A 7,831-nucleotide genomic window follows, 5' to 3' on the forward strand; every position below is an offset into this window, starting at 1 on the left:
TGGTGCAAAGCAGGAAAACGAATTAGAATCTATAAGGAAAACACAAACATAGAAAACCCTGGAACTGGAGAACTTAGAGAAATGATCAGGAATCACAAAGGTAAGCATCACCAATAGAATACAAGAGATGGAAGACAGATTCTCAGATGCTGAAGATACACTGGCTGAAATTGATTCCTCCCTCAAAGAAAAGGTAAAATCAGAAAAGTTCCAAACACAAAACATACGACCGGAAAATATTTTTAAGAAAATCATAGAAGAAAAATTTTCCCAACTTAAAGAAAGAGATGTCCATAAACTTACAAGAATCCTACAGAGCACCAAATAGACTAGACCAGAAAAGGAATACTTCATGCCATATCACAGTCTAAACAGTAAACCTACAAAACAAAGAAAAAATATTAAAGGCAGCAAGGGAAAAGGGTCAAGTAACATATGAAGGTAGACGAATCAGAATCACACTAGACTTCTCATCAGAAACTATGAAAGCCAGAAGGGCCTGGGCAGAGGTCATGCAGTCTGCCAACCCAGACTACCATACCAGCAAAGCTTTCAATCAACATAGATGGAGAAAACAAAATATTCCATGATAAAACTAAATTTAAGCAATATCTACACAGCAACCGGGCCCTATGGAAGATACTAGAAGGAAGACTCCAATCCAATGAAAACAACTACACCAAAGAAAATATAAGTTAAAGATAATTTCCCAACAAAAATTAAAAGGAAAAAAGCAATGAGTCATAGTAAGACCACCAACTCCACAATAAAAGGAACTAACAATCATTGGTCACTGTTATCTATCAACATAAATGGTCTCAACTCTCCAATAAAAAGACACAGACTAACAGAATGGGTGTGGAAACAGAATCCAATATTCTGCTTCATCCAAGAAACACACCTATGCAAAAAAGATAAACACTACCTCAGAGTAAAGGGCTGGAAAACCGTTTTTCAAGCAAATGGACCCAGAAAACAAGCAGAAATAGTGATCCTATTATCTAATGAAATAGACTTTCAACAAAAATTAATCAAAAAAGATAAGGAAGGACACTTCCTACTCATCAAAGGAAAATTCCAACAGGAGGACATCACAATTTTGAACATCTATGCCCCAAATACAAGACCATCTACATTTGTAAATGAAACATTATTAAAGCCTAAAACACACATTGATCGCAAAACCTTAATATTGGGAAACTTCAACACTCCACTCTCACCAAGGGACAGGTCATCCAGTCAGAGCAAAACAGGGAAACAAGGGGACTTACAGAGGCCTTAAATCAAATGGACCTAATAGATGTCTATGGAACTTTTCACCCCAAATCAAAAGAGTATACGTTCTTTTCAGCACCTCATGGAACCCTCTCCAAAACAGACCAAATAGTTGGTCACAAAATAAACCTCAGCAGATACAAGAAGATTGAAATAATCCATTGTATCCTATCTGACCATCATGGTCTAAAGCTGGACCTCAACCACAACAGAAACAATAAAAAGCCTGCACATACATGGAAACTGAACAACTCACTACTCAATTACAGCTTGGTTAAGGAAGAAATAAAGAAAGAAATAAAAGACTTCCTAGAATTCAATGAAAATGAAAGCACAACATACCCAACCTTATGGGACACAATGAAGGCATTGCTAAGAGGAAAGCTCATAGCCCTGAGTGCCTCCAAGAAGAAATTTGAAACATCACATACAAAAAACTTAATGGCCCAATGGAAAGCCCTAGAAAAAAAAAGAAGCAGATACACCCAAGAGGAGCAGATGGCTGGAAATAATCAAACTCAGGGATGAAATCAATCAATTAGAAATAAATAAAACTATTCAAAGAATCAATGATACCAAGAGCTGGTTCTTTGAGAAAATCAACAAGATAGACAAACCCTTAGCCAAACTAACAAAAAGGCAGAGAGAAACTATCCAATTCAGCAAAATCAGAAATGAAAAGGGCACATAATTACAGACACTGAGGAAATGCAAACAATCATTAGGTCTTACTACAAAAGCCTATATGCCACAAAATTTGAAAATCTAAATGAAATGGACAATTTTCTTGATAGATTCCATCTACATAAATTAAGTCAAGATCAGGTAGAGAGACTGAATAGTCCCATATACCCCAAAGAAATAGAAGCAGTCTTCAAAAATCTCCCTTCCAAAAAAAGCCCAGGGCCAGATGGCTTCAGCACAGAATTCTACCAGACTTTCAGAGAAGAGCTAACTCCAATTCTCTTCAAACTATTTAAAAAAAATGAAATAGAAGGAACATTCTGTTTCTCATTCTATGAAACTACAGTCATTTTGATGCCTAAACCACACAAAGACCCAACAAAAAAAAGAGAACTTCAGACCTATCTCTCTTATTAACATTGATGCAAAAATACTCAATAAAATACTTGCAAACAGAATCCAAGAACACATCAAAAATATCATCCACCATGACCAAGTAAGCTTCGTCCCAGGCATGCAAGGGTGATTCAATATATGGAAATCCAACAATGTCATCCACCATATAAACAAACTGAAGGAGAAAAACCACATGATCATCTCCTTAGATGCTGAAAAAGCATTTGACAAAGTCCAACACCCATTCATGTTTAAAGTCTTGGAGAGATCAGGGATACAAGGCACATACCTAAACATAGAAAAGGCAATATACAGCAAGCCTATAGTCAACATCAAATTCAATGGAGAGAAACTCAATCTCACTGAAATCAGAGACAAGGCAAGGCTGCCCATTGCCTCCACATCTCTTCAACATAGTACTTGAAGTCCTAGCCAGAGCAATAAGACAACTAAAGGAGATCAAGGGGATACAAATTGGAAAGGAAGAAGTCAAAATATCACTGTTTGCAGATGATATGATAGTATACATGAGCGACCCCAAAAATTCAACCAGAGAACTCCTTCAACTAATAAACACCTTCAGCAAAGTGGCTGGATACAAAATCACTTCAAAAAAAAATTAGAAGCTCTCCTCTATAGCAAAGACAAAAGGGCCGAGAAAGAAATTGGGGAAACAACACCTTTCACAATAGCCACTAATAACATAAGATACCATAGGGTGACTCTAACCAAGCAAGTGAAAGACCTGTTTGAGAAAAACTTCAATTCTCTAAAGAAAGTAATTGAAGAAGATATCAGGAGATGAAAAGAGCTCCTGTGCTCATGGATTGGTAGGATTAATATAGTGAAAATGGCCATTCAGCCAAAAGCAATCTACAGAGTCAATGCAGTTCCCATCAAAATACCAACACAATTCTTTACAGACCTTGAAAGAAAAATTCTCAACTTCATATGGAGAAACAAAAAACCCAGAATTTCCAAAACAATCCTGTAAAACAACAGATCATCTGGAGGTATCTTCATCCCTGATCTCAAGCTGTACTACAGAGCAATAGTAATAAAAACTGCCTGGTATTGGCATAGAAACAGAAAAGAGGATCAATGGAACCAAATAGAAGGCCCAGAAACAAACCCATACACCTATGAATATTTGATTTTTGACAAAGAACCCAAAACCAAAAAAGCCAAAACTTTTTTCAATGGAAAAAAGACAGCATCTTCAACAAATGGTGCTGATCCAACTGGATATATACATGTAGAAAAATGAAAATAGATCCATAATTATCACTCTGAACAAAACTAAAGTCCAAGTGGATCAAAGACCTCAACATAAAACCAGACACATTAAATCGGTTAGAAGAAAATATAGGGAAGACCCTAGAACTCATAGGCACAGAAGACAACTTCCTGAACAGAACACCAACAACACAGGCTCTAAGATCAACAATCAATAAATGGGACCTCATGAAACTGAAAACCTTCTGTAAAGCAAAAGACACTGTCATCAAAACAAAACGACAGCCTCCAGACTGGGAAAGGATCCTCACCAACCCTACATCTGACAAAGGGCTAATATCCAGTATATATAAAGAACTCAAGAAGTTAAAAAGCAACAAATTAAGTAATCCAATTAAAAAATGGGGCATGGAGTTAAACAGAGAATTCTCTGTAGAGGACTGTAGAATGGCAGAAAAACACTTAAAGAAGTCCTTAGCCATCAGGGAGATGCAAATCAAATCGACCCTGAGATTTCACCTTACACCCATCAGAATGGCTAAGATAAATAACTCAAGTGACAACACATGCTGGAGAGGTTGTGAAGAAAGGGAAACCCTCCTCCACTGCTGGTGGGAATGTAAACTTGTACAACCATTCTGGAAATCAATCTGGCACTTTCTCAGACAACTAGGAATAGTGCTTCCTCAAGATTCAGCCATACCACTCTTAGGCATATATCCAAAAGAGTCTCAAGTACACAATAAGGCCATTTGTTCAACCATGTTTGTAGCAGCTTTATTTGTAACAGCCAGAAGCTGGAAACAGCCCAGATGCCCCTCAACTGAAGAATGGATGCAGAAATTGTGGTACATCTACACAATGGAGTATTACTCTGCTATGAAAAATAAGGAAATCATGAAATTTGCAGGTAAATGGTGGGACTTGGAAAGGATCATCATGAGTGAGTTATCCCAGAAGCAGGAAGACACACACAGTACATACTCACTCATATAGTCATATAACATAGGATAAGCCTGCTAAAATCTCTACATCTAAAGAAACTAATCAAGAGAGAGGACCCTGGCTAAAACGATCAATCCCTATCCTGAAAGGCAAAGAGGATAGACATCAGAAGAAGAAGAAAACAGGAAACAACCTATGCACCTGCCACAGAGGGCTCCTGAAATGATCTACCCTGCAGGCTGTCAAAGCAGAGGATGAGACTTATGGCCAACTGTTGGGCAGAGTGCATGGAATCTTATGTAAGAAGTGGGAAATAGTAAGATCTGGAGAGCACAGGAACTCCACAAGGAGAGTAACAGAAGCAGAAAATTTTAGCACAGGGGTCTTCCCAGAGACTCATACTCCAACTAAGTACCAGGCATGGAGATAACCTAGAACTCCTGCACAGATGTAGCCCATGGCAGTTTAGTGTCCAAGTGGGTTACATAGTAATGGGAAGAGGGACTGCCTGTGACATAATTTGATTGGCCTGCTTTTTTATCACCTCCCCCTGAGGGGAGAGCAGCCTTACCAGGCTACAGAAGATGACAATGCAGCCACTCCTGAAGTGATCTGATAGACTAAGATCAGAAGGAAGGAGAGGAGGACCTCCCCTATCAGTGGACTTGAGGAGGGGGATGGGTGAACAAGGAAGTGGGAGGGTGGGACCAGGAGGGGAGGGCTTATGGGGGAATACAAAGTGAATAAAGTGTAATTAATAAAATAAAATAAAATATAAAATAAATAAAAAATTTAAAAAAGCAAAAAAAAAATTTCCTTATATCAAGTGTCAAAAGTCCTATGAAGATTACTTGGTAGAGGTATAAAGAGATAATATATTAAATCAAATTATATGTTTAATCACTATTGTTTTTGAAATTTTGAAATTCAAATGTGTACACTTTTACGATCAGAAGCCAATTCTTTCAAAGTGGGCTATTCTTCTCACAGTTGCATCTATCAATTTTAAAATTATTTTGAGATGCAGAACCAGGTATGGACAATTTTGACAGGTTTGCCACAGTCAATGAGGTGTAGGAAACATGTGCTCCCATCCTTCTTCTGTAATATTTTGAAAACTGGAGAATAAAACTTCTTCCTTGGGTCTCAGAGTTAAGAAACTTTGGTTGCTGAGAGTCTGAATGTAGCAATGGCAAAGAAAAACGCTTACAGAAAAGGTGCCCTTCCAGGAGAATAAAACCCATATTCAAGATATCAGCCTTAATCAACAGCAAATCAGGAAAGAGGCTCTCAGCAAGGAAGGGTAACTCTCCCCTGAGCAGTCACAGCTCTTTGGAGGTGATGAGAAGGCATGATGTTTACAGTTAATAAAAACCCTGAAGTTTGACGCTTTTAAAGTTAACATTTGGTTCTGAAATACAAGGGATTCAAGGGACTTCCTGTCCTCTCTTCCAGTGAAATAACCATGAGTGAATGGTTCCATTCCATTCACCCAGCAGGGAGAGGGTCTGAGGGAGGAAACCACTGAAAGTGCAAGAGACCCCTGACAGCTTGTTTCTGCCATGCACAGCCTGTGCCCTCTAATAAGGGAGCTGTACAATTATGTCCAGTGAACCCTAACCGAGCAATTAAAAACAGAGCGAAATAAAAGAGCAAACACTCCCCAAGAATGGCACTGTTAAAGAGATTTTTGTTTTTTCTCCATTTATGTATTTATTTATCCACTCATTCATTCATTAATTCATTCATTTGTTTGTTTAATCCCTATCTGTACATCCCCCTCCACACATTACCTCCTCTCCTTCCCAGAGAAGGGGAAGCCCTTAAAAGGATTAATTTTGCCTTTTATGGTCACACAAGGCACAATATAAGCTGTTCAAAAGTTATCCTAGAATTGTGGCTTACCTTTCTCAAAAGGAAGGAATAAATCTGATGCTTGCAGAGTGTCAAATGTGAGGAGGGGCTTTCTCAGTCCTTCCTGCTTTTTCTCTGATTTCTTCTCACTAAAGAGATTACATCTCTTCAGTGGGGATGGGAGGCTTCATTACAGGTGCTCTAGCTAGATGTCCTTCCCCAACACATCATGATAGATAGATGAGTAGGGAGAGAGAGAGAGAGAGAGAGAGAGAGAGAGAGAGAGAGAGAGAAACAGCCAGACAAGGGGATTGTTTGATTCTAGGACCAATAAAATGAGTGAATTCTTTGTCATTGGCTATCAATTTGATGTTGGTTTTCCATTTCCCTTCTCTGTCTGGTTCTTTTCTACTTCACTAACCCCAAGATTTTTCTTAATTTTATTTATTTTTATTAATTACAGTTTATTCACTTTGTATTCCAGCTGTAGTCCTCTCCCACATTCCCTCCAAAGGCTACCCTCCCTCTCTCTTCTCTTATGATCCTCCCCCAATGATAAGGGAGGGCCTCCTCCCCTTCCTTCTGACTCTAGTCTATCAGGTCTCATCAGGACTGGCTTCTTTGTCTTCCTCTGTGGCCTGGTAAGGCTGTTCCTACATCAGGGGGAGGTGATCAAAGAGATAACCATTGAATTCAAGTCATAGACAGTCCCTGTTCCCATTACTAGGGAGCTCACTTGGACACTGAGCTTCTACAGGCTACTTCTGTGCAGGAGTTCTAAGTTATCTCCATGCATGGTCCTTGTTTGGAGTATCAGTCTCAGAAAATATCTGTGCCCAGATATTTTGGTTCTGTTGCTCTCCTTGTGGAGCTCTTATTCCCTCCAGGTCTTTCTATCTCCCCCTTCTTTCATAAGATTCCCTGCACTCTGCCCAAAGTTTGGCTGTGAATCTCAGCATATGTTTTGATACCATGCTGGGTAGAGTCTTTCAGAGGCCCTCTGTGATAGGCTCCTGTCCTGTTACCTGTTTGTTTTCTCCAAGATTTTTAAAATAAGGTGATCAATAGGAAACCATACAGATAGGGTACATAAGGACAGAAGAAACCTTGAGTTTGTCTCTTCTTAATTGAGGGGTTGGTTGCTCCTCTCAACCATCCTAAAATAGTGCCAGATATTTTAGAAGAATTTTCTCTGTGGATGTAACTTGTAGCAGATCCACTAATATTTTCAATAAGTGTTGCTGTATATTTTATCCATACCATAAGAAAGTTACTATACTTCGAATTAAGAGATTCACATATAAATCTGTATTCCTAGGAGAGGATTAAGGATGCGTGTAAAGATATTACTTCTTGGAAATTTACCAGTGCCTTGTGTAAATTTAAAGGAAGAAAAAGAAAGAAAGAAAGAAAGAAAGAAAGAAAGAAAGAAAGAAAGAAA

Source organism: Psammomys obesus, unplaced genomic scaffold (genome assembly GCF_907164565.1).
Source record: "Psammomys obesus unplaced genomic scaffold, mPsaObe1.curated_primary_1811, whole genome shotgun sequence".
Lineage (NCBI taxonomy): Eukaryota > Metazoa > Chordata > Mammalia > Rodentia > Muridae > Psammomys > Psammomys obesus.